Source organism: Onychostoma macrolepis, chromosome 25 (genome assembly GCF_012432095.1).
Source record: "Onychostoma macrolepis isolate SWU-2019 chromosome 25, ASM1243209v1, whole genome shotgun sequence".
In the NCBI taxonomy this organism is placed as follows: domain Eukaryota; kingdom Metazoa; phylum Chordata; class Actinopteri; order Cypriniformes; family Cyprinidae; genus Onychostoma; species Onychostoma macrolepis.
In genome coordinates this window covers 19,077,625-19,094,608 of record NC_081179.1, presented here as the reverse complement: position 1 = coordinate 19,094,608, position 16,984 = coordinate 19,077,625, and the positions used below count along the sequence as shown (strand labels likewise).

The window sequence follows — 16,984 nt, the reverse complement described above, 5'->3', positions numbered from 1 at the left end:
TGGGGATTTTCATTTCTCTTATGCCATATCTCTGCTTTCTCTGTGATTAAATGACTTTGGATTTCAAAACTATAAATAGTGTTTTTTTATTTATTTTATTTTTTATTCCAACTGCATACAGAGTATATTGTGTTATATATTTCAGACTATAACACAAGGAATTAAGACCATGAATTAAAGCATGAGAAACTAATGTAAAGATACACACAACTTTTAAAAACTGAACACACAGTACTGAAAACACTTGGCATCATACACTTGCCAACTAAATGGTTAAAAAGAAAAACTGGACATACACTAGACAAGTACATTTCACAAAATAAATAAAAAAATGTTAAAGTCCTTTTGAACAAAGTCATAATTCACAAAACAATATGTGTTCTAATATCGGCACAAAGTATCAAACATTTTTGATAACCTTCGGACGGAAGTTTACAGTTGCTTGGAAAGTCAGGAGACTGCATTAATGGAGAAGAAGCTGTCGTGGGTTACCCAGAGCTGTATTTTTTAAAGTTTCTGCTAAAATGACATTAGCAGGTTTCTACAGTATATTTAAAACCTATAGTATATGACAGAATGTGTGAGTGCATTGCTTACAGAATGTGATGGGGAAAAACACCATTTGAAATGAAACATTTGTTTCATTTTAAGTCACCATAATGGTGACTGGTGCTTACATTAGTTGGGCTCTTATTGCAATTATTAACTCAATACAATTAGTTTGTCTGTGTTTGCTGCTGTGTTTATCAAATACGTTTGCAGTAGCAAATAAAGACAAAATGAGATCAGGTGATAATAGTCAGCTATTGCTAGTTCATTATAATAAAATATCTGATTCACTAGTGTCATTTGACACCAATGATTGTGTTGTGCCAGTAATACACTTGCTGTATACAACTGTTAAACTCCAATAACACACAAAGTCATCATAAATCAACACATGAACCTCAACAATGGTGACAAAAAGTGTAATGCTGCAATGCATGCTGGTACCATAGTACAAAACTCCCAGCATGCATCACAGCATGAATAAATTATGCAGCTGTTTTATTTTAATTTATTTAAAATTGTCCTATTATTTTCTTTAATTCTAACTTTGGTTTATGTATTTATTTTTTATTTTTTGTTGTTGTGTCTTTTAGTTGCATTTTGTGATGTACAGAATTGATCTGATTAGCTGAATATTTTGTCACCATTGTTGAGATTCATATGCTGATTGCTGATATCTGTGTGTGTCACTACTGTTCCTTATTGTATATATATGTTTCTATCTTCAAACTGATGTTGCAACTCACGTTGTATTAACACAGAGTTTGTATTTTGAAAGCATTAAGTTACACGCTTCAGAATTCAAATGATTTCAGTAAACCAGGCCATTATGTGATAATTGTGAAACCATCAAAAGCAAACTATCATGTACTACAAATGTGTCAAACACATTGTCATAGCAGTCAACAAAAAACAATTAATATTAAGAGTTAAGGTCCCAGCTAATGGAAACACCAGTCACTATTATGGTGACTTCAAATGAAACAAACGTTAGATTTAAACTCCTGTTAATTCTTAATAAGAACTTCTGTAGACCTCTAACAGAAATAAAGTCAGTCTGGTTAGTAATAAGTGAAGCTGGTGATGCTGTTTGTGAGGTTGTTTAATCCTCCTCTGCTGAGATCTTCAGAGATTTCATGTCTTTTATCTTCAGTTGAATTCATCTCTAAGGCTGTGACTGAAGTCAGTTGTAGTTCTTGAGTTTCTGTTTGTCTCTTTTTTTTTCTGTTCTCTTCTTCCTTCAGTGATTTTGCTTGTTAACAAGCTTAGACAAGCTGAGATGACTCTATGTATGAAGATTTTGTGGCTCAGATAAGGTCCAATGTGGTGTATTTCTTTGCTCTTGGCTGACATGTGGCATTGCTATGGCCTGCTTTTGGCCCAGATCTGGCAAACAGCAGCGGCCCGCCCAAGTGCCATCATTCCACGCTACATGTGGGCCGGATCATCATTCCACATGTGCCCAAATGTGGTCCGGATCTGGGCCGACAATATGTTGCTATCTGGCCAATGATTCAACCCGCCAAATTATTTACCCAAATCGTTCAAAACGTGCATTAAGAAATGAAATGCCTTTGTGTGTTGCTTGGAGATGAACACTTCTACTTTGTCTTTATATTTTTGTTGGCAAAATTGAGCAAAACAGACAACGTGTCTAAAATAATACAATATTAACTTCTTCCTGAACTGTTGTATAAGATCAGTTTCACATTTGTACTCGTGATATTGCAGCCTATTGCTCGTGTGATATTGCTTAACTATACAATGTAAATATGATACAAAAACTGAAACAGGGTCATTTTTGCCCCTCTCTTGAATTTTAGGGACATTCTAACTACGTTCTCTAGGTTCGATCACGAAGTGAGTTGTTGCCCTGCCTCATATTTTTCATCAATCAGCTGTATGAAAAGTCAGATGACCCACGTAGGTCTGGGGCGGGGCAAGTGCGTTAAATTCGTAATTAATTAATCTAATTAACGCGTTAAATTACCAGCCCTAATAAAAAGATTATAAATCGGAGAGGTCAGTAAAAATGACCTGTTAGATAAACGAACCTCTAAGCAATGTAGCTGACAGTATCGGTACTGGGAATTTATACTCTCTGCCACCTCCTCCCAGATATCTGACCTTGATAGCCCTTTTTTTTTTTTTTGCTGCAGGCATCCAGGATAGTTCACCAGGATAATTTCTCACCCTCATGATACAACTGTATGACTGACTTTCATTTGCAGAACACAAAAGAAGGTGCAGTTTGAACTGTTACAGAAATGCAAACAGATGCTTGTATTAATGTAATTTGTGTTTTAAAATGATTTCATGTAGATATACTGTATTCTTGAAGTATACCTGTATGTAAACAAATCCATTAAAATGGAACTATTTTATTTAATTGTTTATTTATTTATTTGAGCAGAATGAAAAGAGTAAAATCTGTCTGGTCGTGGTAAACTCCTATGTAATAAGAATCACAAGCTGAAGTGTTGAGAAGTACATGAAGACTGATTTTTTAAAGGCTTTATAGACAGATCACTCTGTCACTCTCAACCTATCTGTCCATAAAAGTTTTTTTTTTGCTTGTATTTCACAACACTTCAGCTTGGGGTCATGCTTCAGGATTCTTTAGCATAGCAAAGTCTCTGAGAACCTGACACCTTGTACTTTTGGAGACTCTTTTGGAGAAGTTTTGGAAAATGGTGGCACAGGAGACTAAAGGGTTCCTGAACGTTGAATTATTTGTTTAACACCCAATTCTTCACCTTAATTCTTAAAGACTTTTGTAGTTAATATCTTTTCTTCTCAATCTGTTTTTTGTGACCCTGCTACCCCAATGAGCACTTCATGTCCAATTGTCATTACTAGTTGTACTAACATGCATATTTGACGGGTTTTCTTTTACAGGTAAAATTAGCCAAAAAAGGGGGATTTGCCTTCATGCCTTAGTTTTGCTATAGTATTGCATCCTTCTTATGGACATTTAATAATTTTGTACTTTTCAGTGTGAGTTAAATCACTTTTTGGCCCCTTTTTACCTGTAAAAGAAAACCTGTCAAATACACATGTATTAGTACAACTAATATTCAGTAAAGTTAAGTGCTGTGTGGCTTTTCAAAATGTCAGCGAGTGGAAGTACAGTGTCATCACTGCCTGTGTCTGCATGGAGAGTGAACTGTACTGATACCCAGCAAACATTCTCCTGACCTTAAGAGCATTTTTGCTGTTTGATTTGCTTATTTAGGGATCGATTCTTAAGGAACTGGGCCCGGTTGCATGAAAGTCCTTAAGTAATTTGACTTAGGGGTATCCCTGAGGAGAAAAAATTCCCTGAGGTAAGGTATTTCTTTAAGAACGTTGCAACAAACATCTTAACTGTCACCCTTAACTAAAGCCTCGTTCAGACTGTCAGCCCAAATCCGATTTTGTACATATCCGGATGGAATCCGATCTAGACGACTGACACTGCGACAAAGTGTATTGCAACTGTTCATATCTGATTTGTGTGTCCATAAGCGTTCTTTCATTTTACAGAATGTGCGTTGGTTTCTATGGCAATGTCGTTGCTTTGATATGCCAACGCTAAAAACAACAATAACAGCAATACAGTTTGCAATACAGATATTGTCTAATGACATGACAACATGTTGCCGTCGCGCTGGATTATTATTATTATGGATTTCGTCTTATGACACAGCGGCAGAAATGTGGGAAGCTGGAATGTGCGGCTTTATTCTGTGCTGCCATCTCCGCTGGTTTCAACACTCAGAGAGGTGCGTAGACTATGACTAGGTTCACACTGCAGGCTAAAGTGGCCCAAATCCGACTTTTTGCCCAAATGTGACCCATATCTGATTTTTTTATGACAATCTGAACAACACAAATCCTATTTTTTCAAATCAGGCCCATGCCACTTTCATATGTGGTCCTAAATTGGATACATATCCGATGTTTTGCAATGCGACTTCAGTCTGAACGGCCATGTCGCATTTCATGTGATTTTTACGTCATTGAAATGCAACAGACGTCACAATTCTGTGCTGGAGGAAATCGTGCTCTCCTTCTTTTTAATATTCTTCTTCTTATCACTTCGTTATTTAGGCTCCGATTGCACATTAACTTAAATATTGCTAAACATGCGGTAACACGAGCAGCATCCATTTTTATTTCCGCAAACACAGTGCACTGTGTCTGACGTCACTTCAGGGCCGTATACGGTTCACACATGAGACTGATGGCAGTCGCATTTAAATGACAATGTGAACAACAGCGCAAAAAAAATCGGATTTCAGCAAAAAATCCGATCTGAGCATTAAGACCTGCAGTGTGAACTAAGCCTATAGCAGTATGTTGTACATTCCATTATGTTTTATTCAAAAACGTCTCATGGTTTTACATGGCGTGAAACCGTGAAAAAGCTAGGCTGAATCCGACCTGAGCAGTCAGACTGAAACGGATTTCCAGAAATGCGATTTGAATAGGATTCCAAACCACATACGAATCTAGCTCCAAACGGATTCACACAAATCGGATTTCATGTAGTTCGTTGCTGTTCAGATGATCTAAATACGATCGGATTTCAATCGGATTTAGGTTGACAGACTGAACAAGTTTAAGTGTTTATACTAAGCGTTTTACTGTAGTTTCTGGCAACATACAGCAATGGGCACCGTGGTTGCTATAATTATCACATCTCATAATAAACAGAACACAGATTCACTCAGACTAACTACATGAGTTTTTTTATAGTCAGTGTAGTCAGTGGTAATACAGCCAGAAAGTACAAGGATTCGATAACAGTTAGAGCTTAAAATATTTTGAACTGCCACACCATTAGCATTCAAAGAGAGACATCAAGAATCAGCATACGAATCTTAACAATGGTGACAATCAAAAGCTTCATGCTGCAATGCATGCTGGGCAGAGGTGGAAAGTCCAGGGGCCAAAGAGTAAAAGTCCTGCCATATTTTTGTTCCACCCATGAACTCAGCAGCTGATTTCACCAGAGGTACCAAGACATTCCTTTCAAGTCACAAGCAAGTCTTCAAGTCATATCCCAAGTCCTCAAAGAGTTAAAGTTAATGAGATAATTAAGTGACTAATTAAATGATGATTGTGCATTAGTGATGAACACCTTCTGTTATTGAGAATTACAGAGGATCGGATGTTGATTTTTGATTGGTTAAAATGACGCCACAATCAGTGTTTCCTTTAGTTGGGCTCTTGACCCTTGACTCTTATGTTAGATCTTTCTCTGTAGTAATGCATGTGGTGTTGTAAAGCAGAGAGATCAGTTCTGTACAGTGATCAGATAGTTACCATGAGCTGGTTTGGTTATATTCAAAACAACTTTTATTTCCTTATTTCATTTATATGTTTAGGTTTTGCATGATCAATTCTGTGGCACTACAACATGCAAGCAAAGTGTTTCTCTAATAATTACAGTGAGTGAATTTTGAGTCTATGTAACGCATATCAAAATTCAAACTTTTTTTTTTTTTTTTTTTTAGAAGCACACAGACATCAAGAACCAGCATACGAATCTAAACAATGGTTACAATCAACAAAATGCTTCATGCTGCAGTGCATGAAAAACTCCCATCCTGCAATGCAATATGAATAACTATTGTTGAGGATCATATAATAAATGTTCATGTCTAAAAGTCTAATCCTAAACTGCTTTTTTTTCCCTCAATATTGAAGCATTATGGTGCCATTTGATTAATAGGAGTTTTTTTTTTTTTTTACTTTAATCAAATGTAGTTAATAAACCAAAGAAAGAAATACTAAAACCAAAGCAAATTTATTAAATTTATTCATCAAAAGCATAAGCTAATCTGCTACTTCAAAGTTTGACACAGCATTGCACAAATGTTTGCGGTGAAACAATATCGCAATTCCTTATAAGTCAGTTGTAGTTCTTGTGTTTTTCTTTTATTCAGTGACGTTAATTGTTAACATCAGCTGTCCATTACTAATGCTCAATCATCATTTAATTAGTCACTTAATTATATCATGAACTTTAACTCTTTGAGGACTTGGGATTTGACTTGAGACTTGCTTGTGACTTGAAAGAAATGTCCTGGTTCTAGAAGTGCTAGCTAGAATATTAACAAATAGTTGCTAAAAATCTGCAACTATCTCTCAAGATCTGATTAAACAACCCCACAAACAGCATCACCAGCTCCACTTATTAATAACCAGGCTGACTTTATTTCTGTCAGGCATCTACAGAAGATCTTATTGAGAATTAACTAAGGTTTAGATGTTGATTTATTGTTTAATTTGAAGTAACCATGTTGGAGATCAGTGTTTGCTTTAGTTGGGCTCTTGACCCTTGACTTTGGTGTTAGTCTATTTTTTCCCTTGCTGTTGTAACCATGTGTTTCTGAAACATATTTATTATAACTCAAAAGCCCAGAGAAAATATCATCGGGTGTTGGTTGTTGTACATGGGTGATGATCATCAATTAATGAACTGATCTCAGTCAGAGTCTAATCTCTGATTAAATGGATGTTGTATTTAATTAGTAGAAGTGATTCTAAGAGCCAGTAGTTGTGTGACAATCTGCTAATATAAAGGATTTTCACAAAATACTTTCCAAACAGTTTATGCACATAAAACTTTCATTTACGATGGCAATCAGTCTCACAAAGACATTCTAAGCATATGCACCTCAACAATGGTGACCATTTAAAAAAAATAAAAAATAATGCTGCAATGCATGCTGGGTACTAGCGTAGTACAAAACTCATCCATGGCTCCCAGCATGCATTGCCGCATGAATAAATAGCACAGGTAAATTGGCTCTCCTTTTATTATTACTATTTGCTTTTATGTTTGCTGTTTTGTTAAGACTTTAGTTGCTTGTTTTGTGATGTTCCGAGATTTATCTGAATATTTTGTTAATTTTCACCATTGTTGAGGTTCATATGCTGATTCTTGATGTCTGTGTGAGTCTGATTACTTTACTTTTAGTCATTTAGCAGACACTTTTATCCAAAGTGATTTACAAATAAGAAAAAGTAAGTAAAACTCAAATACTCTATTCTTGGTATTTTATTATTATTTTTTTTACGAGACTTTTAGCAGCTTGTTTTCTAATGTTTAGAGTTGATCTGTTTTTCTGATACTGTTGTTTCTGTTCTATTTTTTTTGTTGTTACTGTTGTTGAGATTAATATGATGATTCTTGATGTCTGTGAGTGTCTATAGCTTTTCTTTTTTTAATTACCAGAACAACTTTCAAGTAATCCTTTTAATTAGTGGATACTGTAGAATCACAGGGTTGTCATAATCAACAAGGTAAATCTAACTCTTTTAGATTTAGGCTCTAAATGAGTTTGGCGATTAACGTCAAATGACTGTTATGTAAAAATATACCTAACATCATATGATCACTTTTTTCTTTATAAGAGCCAAACAAAATCTAACTTTAAAAACGTAAGAGTCAAGAGCCCAACTAAAGCAAACACTTACCACTATAATTGTGACATACAAATTGTGTTTTTCATCTTTGGAGATTCTGCTCGTTAAAGGGTTAATCCACCCCAAAATGAAAATTTTGTCATTAATCACTTACCACCATGTTGTTCCAAACCCGTAAAAGCTTTGCTCATCTTCGGAACAAAATTTAAGATGTTTTAAATGAAAACCGGGGGGCTTGTTATTACACTGTCAGTAAATTACACTGTCAAGGTCCATAAAAGTATGAAAAATGTAATCGAAACAGTCCATCTGTTTATTAAACTGTCTTATTAAACTTTAGACATGTTGTTTTTTTTTCATGAAAACACATGGTAAATGCAATTAATGCCTCCCAAGAAGCTTCACTAACGTATTGCCTGACCCCGTCTCTGCTTCAGTTTCATTGGTTGAATATGTAAACCAATCATTTTCCTTTCTGCCCTCAGAACATTTTTGAGTAAGTAAATCTGTCCTCAGAATATATTACTATATCGCGTCCCTTGTCAGTGTCGGGCGCTTGCTTGGCCATTTGTTGTGATTAACAGGAAAGTGTGTTCAGCTGAATTGGATTAGTATTTTGTTAGACGGGTATAAAAAAGCTTAGTTTACTGTGGCAACGGTTGCGGCAGCTGTTGTGTGAAGGCCTCCTCATGTGAAGACCGAAGAGTGTAAAGACCATCGACTCTACCGTGCGACTCCCCCAGGCAGGATATAAGTATCGCTTTTTATTTTTCCTCTTTCCTACTACTTGTTTCACTTCCGTTTCAGTTTTTATAACCATTTCTTACTATGTGTAAGTAAGTTGTTATTGTTGTTGTTATTTTAGCATGTGTGTTTGGCTCAGTGTTATTTTTAAGGATTACTGATAAACTAATGTAGTTTGATTTGTATTTGTTATCTATTTTATTTTTAGTTACAGTTGTAGTAATGTTGTCATTTTATTAGTTTGTTTTATTTAAAATAATAGTTTTTATTTTTTATTGAGTTTTAGTTTTATTTAATTTGAGTTATTTTAGTACTTCAACATACTAAATGCAAATGAAATATATATATATATATATATATATATATATAATAAATTCAATAATATTATTATATATCGATATCGCTTCATCGCATATATATGTTGAATTTATTTATTATATATATATATGTGTGTGTGTGGCTGTACATACATGTAGTTGTTTTTTTATTATTATATTCACACCTTTTGTGGTTTTAGTATTTTGAATTGTTTTTAGATTTATTTTTGTTTTCATTTAAATGTGTAGTTTTGAAATGTTGTTTTTTTATTTTAAATTTATTTCTTTGTTTTCTCAAATGTGTATATATAGTATTTATAGAGTTTTAACTTTTAGTTTTAGTTCCTTTTTTTTTATTTGTAAGTTGCTTTGGATAAAAGTTTCTGCTAAATTACTTAAAGTAAAGAATAATAATAATAATAATTCATTACATTTATATAGCGCTTTATATTGTCAGGGGGTATCTCCTCATCCACCACCAGTCAGCCTCATCAGCCTGTCTTCCGTCTGTCTGCACACACTTTGCTGACACATGTATTATGGCCTCATGTTTCCCTTGTTTGCTCTGGTTGTTTATGTTATGCTCTTTATAGTAAGTCTTTATGATGGAATACACTACAGAACTTCTGCCCAGATGTTTGCCCCAATTTACAGTCTGAATGAATTGATGCTAGTTTCCAAAAATCTGAGCCAGTCTGCAGAAATTGTACAGTCGGTCTTGACAGATTTAGCAGAAAATCATATACAGTGGGTACGGAAAGTATTCAGACCCCCTTAAATTTTTCACTCTTTGTTATATTGCAGCCATTTGCTAAAATCATTTAAGTTATTTTTTTTTCCTCGTTAATGTATACACAGCACCCCATATTGACAGAAAAACACAGAATTGTTGACATTTTTGCAGATTTATTAAAGAAAAACTGAAATATCACATGGTCCTAAGTATTCAGACCCTTTGCTCAGTATTTAGTAGAAGCACCCTTTTGATCTAATACAGCCATGAGTCTTTTTGGGAAAGATGCAACAAGTTTTCACACCTGCATTTGGGGATCCTCTGCCATTCCTCCTTGCAGATCCTCTCCAGTTCTGTCAGGTTGGATGGTAAACGTTGGTGGACAGCCATTTTTAGGTCTCTCCAGAGATGCTCAATTGGGTTTAAGTCAGGGCTCTGGCTGGGCCATTCAAGAACAGTCACGGAGTTGTTGTGAAGCCACTCCTTCGTTATTTTAGCTGTGTGCTTAGGGTCATTGTCTTGTTGGAAGGTAAACCTTCGGCCCAGTCTGAGGTCCTGAGCACTCTGGAGAAGGTGTTCATCCAGGATATCCCTGTACTTGGCCGCATTCATCTTTCCCTCGATTGCAACCAGTCGTCCTGTCCCTGCAGCTGAAAAACACCCCCACAGCATGATGCTGCCACCACCATGCTTCACTGTTGGGACTGTATTGGACAGGTGATGAGCAGTGCCTGGTTTTCTCCACACATACCGCTTAGAGTTAAGGCCAAAAAGTTCTATCTTGGTCTCATCAGACCAGAGAATCTTATTCAGGTGTTTTTTAGCAAACTCCATGCGGGCTTTCATGTGTCTTGCACTGAGGAGAGGCTTCCGTCGGGCCACTCTGCCATAAAGCACTGGTGGAGGGCTGCAGTGATGGTTGACTTTCTACAACTTTCTCCCATCTCCTGACTGCATCTCTGGAGCTCAGCCACAGTGATCTTTGGGTTTTTCTTTACCTCTCTCACCAAGGCTCTTCTCTGTAGCTCAGTTTGGCCGGACGGCCAGCTCTAGGAAGGGTTCTGGTCATCCCAAACGGCTTCCATTTAAGGATTATGGAGGCCACTGTGCTCTTAGGAACCTTAAGTGCAGCAGAATTTTTTTCGTAACCTTGGCCAGATCTGTGCCTTGCCACAATTCTGTCTCTGAGCTCTTCAGGCAGTTCCTTTGACCTCATGATTCTCATTTGCTCTGACATGCACTGTGAGCTGTAAGGTCTTATATAGACAGGTGTGTGGCTTTCCTAATCAAGTCCAATCAGTATAATCAAACACAGCTGGACTCAAATGAAGGTGTAGAACCATCTCAAGGACGATCAGAAGAAATGGACAGCACCTGAGTTAAATATATGAGTGTCACAGCAAAGGGTCTGAATACTTAGGACCATGTGATATTTCCGTTTTTCTTTTTTAATAAATCTGCAAAAATGTCAACAATTCTGTGTTTTTCTGTCAATATGGGGTGCTGTGTGTACATTAATGAGGAAAAAAAAAAAAAGAACAAATGATTTTAGCAAATGGCTGCAATATAACAGAGTGAAAAATTTAAGGGGGTCTGAATACTTTCCGTACCCACTGTATATAGTGTATGATGGACACAGACTTTTTAGCAGACTGTGAATCTGTCCAGTCAAAGGATATCAAATACGTTTGATATTTTGAGCCAATTTTAGAACACATTGTTTTCATTTGTCTTGTGTCTCCTAGCAACAAGGTGAGAGCTTGTTGTGTTCTGAATGATTTTAACATCTGGTAGTGTGTGAACTTCACTCGTTTTGTGTATGATGCCTCATTTCTTTCTGTAACCACTTAGTCGGCAAGTGTATGATGCCAAGTGTTTTAAAATCTGTTATGTTTTAATAGCCATGTAGTGCATTCCAGCCTTTACATTACTTTCTCATGCTTTCAAGGTCTTGATTTCAAGGTCTCTCAATTTGGTCCACAATACATGACATTATCCAGTTTAAAAAAAAAAAAAAAACAGTTCATAGTTTTGAAATCCAAAGCAATTTAATCACAGAGGGAACAGTGATATAGCATGAGAGAAATTAAAATCCCAGACAACTTAGTTCACTTAAAGAATTATTAAAACCGCATCAGAAATAACAAACATGTTCAGGCCTGAAACATTATAGGTGTGTAAGTTGTTTGTACTGCAAAGACTTCTTAAGCTTGTACATTACTTAGTAATGGCAGCTGGCGCTTGGGGAGTGCAGGGAACAGGACTTATTTTGTTCAGCTCCACAATGACATCATCATACTGTCTTTTCCATTCCTCTGGTGACAGTGAAGATGGGCTGGTCTCCAAGAACTTATACGCATCCTTATTCTGCAAGCTAAAGACGCCCTTGGCATTCAGACAGCATTCACCAAAGCTCTTCCAATGCTGAAAGATTAGAGGTCCAACATAAATCATAGTCAAGCAATCAATGTGAAATTATCTTTCAACTGAACATTTACTCAATGTCTAAGTTACCTCTTTTGCAGAATCAATAGACTTCAAAAAGATCTCCTTCAGTTCATTCTCCTCAATGAAGTGTTCATTAGCAAAAGTCTCATCTTTAAGAGACTCCAGCAAAACACCCACCGATTCCCAGAATTTCTGGAGCTGAATCAGAATATCTTGGATTCGGGAAAGGCACATTTGGACATCTTTCAAGTGAACAGGGTCGGGTATTGTACCTTCAGAAACAAAATGAGGCAGACAGTAATTGAGAGATCAATCTGAGGCTGCTGACTATTTATGTGAATCGGGAAGTGTGTAAAGTGTGACACCCTGCCACACATAGAAATATTTTGTCTATACAAGTATATGAAAGACTCTCACCCTGTTCAATTTTCATGCTTGCCAACTTCAGCTGCATATCAGTAAGCCTGACTTGGATGGTCCACTCCTTGTTTCTCAGGTTTGACTTTTCCATGCAGAGTTGAGACAGTTCGTTGGAAAGAGCCTGGGTTTTTGCAGCCACACCAGGGCCAGTTGCAGTGTCATAAATGGATTTAACAATGGCTCCAAGAAATGGTACAATGGCAGCCATGATACCCAGACCATTACTTTTGCTTGAAGAATCTCTGTTATGGCTCTGCAGCTCACCAATATTTGTATTTTGCCTCCACTTGTCCCATTTCCGTAGTGTTTTTCTTCAGTTCCTCCTCTATATTTTTCACCACCTTCTGCAGAGCCTCTATCTCCTGGGACATTTGTTGGATTTTTTTGTCTGTCTCATCCTTTTCAGTAATCACATCACTGGTGCATGAAGCTACACTGAAGTTTTGTTTCTCATATCTGATGATGACAGATTTCTGATCAACTTTCAGCTTAATCACAAATTTTATTAAAAATGCACTGAGACGTGGTGATATTCTGTTTCATTGTGTTGACAAACATTCTAACAGTGATTCATATGGTAAATTCAATCAATCTTATTAGACTTTCTCATGATAGAATTAAGTTTTTAGCAATGTTTCAAAACCTTTTCTAACATGTTACCTATCTACCATCCGTTCCACTTTGTTAATAATGTCGTTGATCCATTCTCTTGCTCTTTCCAGGGACTTCAGAGCCAAAATGGTTTTATTCTTTTCAACAGCAACCTTCAGGGCAGGCAACAAAGTGGAAACCAGGTTGTGACTTGTAGCAGCACACTAAAAAAAAAAGCAAAGCGCAAAGACGTAAGTGGTTAAAGTCAGTCAATCAAAGATAAAAGTATAATGAAAGTGAAATAACTGTAGTTAGTAGTAGTTTGTAATTTCTAGTTTGTAGTAATTGCGGTGGAATAGTGCAAAGCTGAAAATTCCGGTTTGCCATTCCAGAAAAAAAACAAAAACAAATGAAATATATTATAATGGTAAACAGTTATTTTACATTTTAATATTTCACAATATTAATGTGTGTACTGTATTTTTGACCAAATAAATGCAGCCTTGGTGAGCTTGCTTTGTATATTCACAGTTCTAACTCCTCCGGGTTCCCTGTTTGAATGGGGAAAACAGACTACCGCCACCTGCTGGTATGGGAGTGGCTTTCCCCAGCACAATTTTTTTGCTGCCGGTTTGGTGTGTCCCTATACCCTAAGAGACGCAGATGTGGCCAGAGCAATGAATCACAATATCTGTAATGTAAGACACCTAAAACAGTGCTACAGGGAGACATTGAGGACAGCTGATCACTCTTGCAATGAATTGGAATACGCTACTCTTTTCACATACAGATTTTTTGCCTAGTAAAGGGAAATATGCAATTTCAGATGTAGCCATTGACTGAATGACCCATTGCTTCAGTTTTGAATGAATCGGTTGAATAACTCGCTCATTAAGACAGCAATTTGGCTGTTTTATTTTCATGGTTAAATTATAAATACATATATACACACACTGCCACTCAAAAGTTTGGGATCAGTAAGATTTTTTTAATGTTTTTTAAGAGAGTCTCTTCTGCTCATCAAGGCTGTATTTATTCGATCAAAAATACAGAAAAAAAAACGTAATATTGTGAAATCTTATTGCAATTTCTAATAATGGTTTCCTATTTTAATATACTTTAAAATAGAATTTATTTCTGTGATGCAGCGCTGAATTTTCAGCATCATTACTCCAGTCTTCAGTGTCACATGATCCTTCAGAAATCATTCTAATATGTTGATTTATGAGTGTTGAAACTGTATATATATATATATATATATATATATATATATATATGATAGATAGATAGATAGATAGATAGATGGACATTTTTTTACAAATTATAATAATATTTAGCACTTCTGAGCTTGCATTAAATGGTCTGTGTAAATACACCTAAATGCCACTTCGTATGCAGCTTCTTGTTATTGCCACATTGTTGCCTTAAAGGGATAGTTCACCCAAAAATGAAAATTCTGTCATTTACTCACCCTCAAGTAGTTCCAAACCTGTATGAATGTCTTTGTTCTTGCGAATACAAAGGAAGTTTGTAACCAGGCTGTTTTGGGGCACCATTGACTTACATAGTAGGAAAAAACAAACAAAAAAACAACAGAACTGCTCTGTTTCCCACATTCTTCAGAATATCTTCCTTTGTGTTCAGCAGAACAAAGACATTCATACAGGTTTGGAACTACTAGTAAATGATGACAGAATTTGCATTTTTGGGTGAACTAGCCCTTTAATCTATGTGTAATGAATTATTTGTTGAAGCAAATCAAAATGATTTCTTTCCAAAGCTACTTTTCTTAATATCTATTCAATTTTTATTTTTTTATTTTAAATTTTTCTCTTCTCTCCCTCTCTCATCTAATACAATTAAATAAAATTTACTTTTGGGAGGTAACAGTTGACAGTCCTTGTGTGTGTGTGTGTGTGTGTGTGTGTGTGTGTTTATATAAAATATTAATGTTATTATTATTTTTTATTTTTTTTTTTTGCTTAACTAGCTTCAGGATCATAAAAGTAGTATTGCCCTTTGCATCACTATAATGATGTCAAAGGTTTCTCTTGGAAAGCCTTGCATTACCTTGACGGTAAACAAATGCTGCAGAGAGCTGTATGAATGATGCACAAATGGTAGTAATAACCTTACCTTCAGCAGAAGAGCCTCAGAGGATCCAAAGAGAAGCTGGGTTTCAACAGCACGCGCTCTGAGAACCCTCTCCAAGTTGGGAAAATTAGCCAAACATAGGTAAGAGAGATGGTAGAGCAACGCTGTTCGCTGAGCAGATGGAAGAAGCTCCGTAACAAAGTTAGGGCTACTTGCCATCATAACCTCTGTAGAATTACAAAATCTGATAGTTAAGCTATTGCATGATGATCTTGTGTCAATTATTAAACATGAGAACTTTAGATTTTATCATTAAAAAATGATTTCAGAAACATTTACACACCTTTGCTATCTGCCATTGTTTTTGTCTATAAAGGAGTGACTTCTAAGTGCCTGAAAAACAACAACAAAAAACACCTAAATGAGACAAGAATCATGAAAATGATTATGAATGGGAGAGGTCAGTAAAAGTTACCTGTAAGTTGAACGAACCTCTAAGCAATGTAGCTGACCGTATCAGTACTGGGAATTTATACTCTCTGCTGCCTCCTTAAAATTGCTTGGAATGAACAGACCCTGATTTTCTGACAACAATTACCATGGAACAGGAGTAGAAGTTTCCTTGAGGGGACACAGTGATTGAAGTGGCCGGCCCCTTGGTGCCTTTGAAGATAGTTCAGACAGAAGTTTGCAAATAATTCGTAGGTATAGTAGCTATTTTTACAGACAAATTTGTTCATCAAGGCTGAGCTCAGCGTCAAAGATCACCCAGCATGTTTTTTTTTTATTTTATTTTTTTTTTATGTGATGTTGGAATAATTATAACTTTTTTTGTCATTGTTAAACTGGAATACATTATTTGCTAACCAACCTATAGTCTTTGAGACAGTCCACTGAAATAAGCCAGATGTATTGTATGTACTGTATCTGTGTAATAAATTGCATGTACACATAAAAAATGATTGTGATTTTAACAGTAAAAGACTGTAAAAATGCTTTGTTAACATGTTAATTGGTTAACAGTAGGTTTTCCGTACTATATACGGTGAATAACTGTAATTACATTTAATAAGTAAAAATTACAGTTTTTGGAAGTGAAAAAGAAAAAAATAATTGTATAATTTACAGTGAAAAAATTTAAATAGCCTCTCCCAGAATTCCCTGCATGACACATCACATTTGAAGTTTTTCACTGGAATAACTGTTTCTTCTTAGTTATTTTTTCTTATCAGTTGTGCACATTAGGGTTTTATCGTACATCTAATATTGTAAAAGTAATGAGTATTGCATTATTTAAGTATCGTGTGATACCATGATGGTGTTTAGTATTTGTGTGAATGACACCATGCACCTTCTATATATTTAAACTTTTTTTTTTCCTTCTCAGCTTGTGGAAAAGCTGTTTATGATGAGCTTTGATTCTTCATGTGACTTTCTCATCACCATCTGTTTTTGGTGGTTATCAATGTATAATAGTTCAAAACCAGATATTAGTACTTCAATAGGTTGGTACATTAACACTACATCAGTTAATGAAATTTGTATTGTGAAATTAAGTCTGTAAAACCTAAAATGTTGCTTCCATATTTTTTACAATGAAGTTCTCGCAACCACAGCTCCTGTTTTTTTTTTTTTTAAATTATTATTATATTTAATTTTTTACAGTGTG

The 16,984-nt window shown here is 35.7% G+C and overlaps 1 pseudogene; it reads right to left on the bottom strand.

Moving 5' to 3' along the window:
• Positions 1-11,979: 11,979 nt before the first annotated feature.
• On the bottom strand, positions 11,980-15,835 carry LOC131534134 (uncharacterized; annotated as a pseudogene).
• Between the last annotated feature and the right edge of the window lie 1,149 nt (positions 15,836-16,984).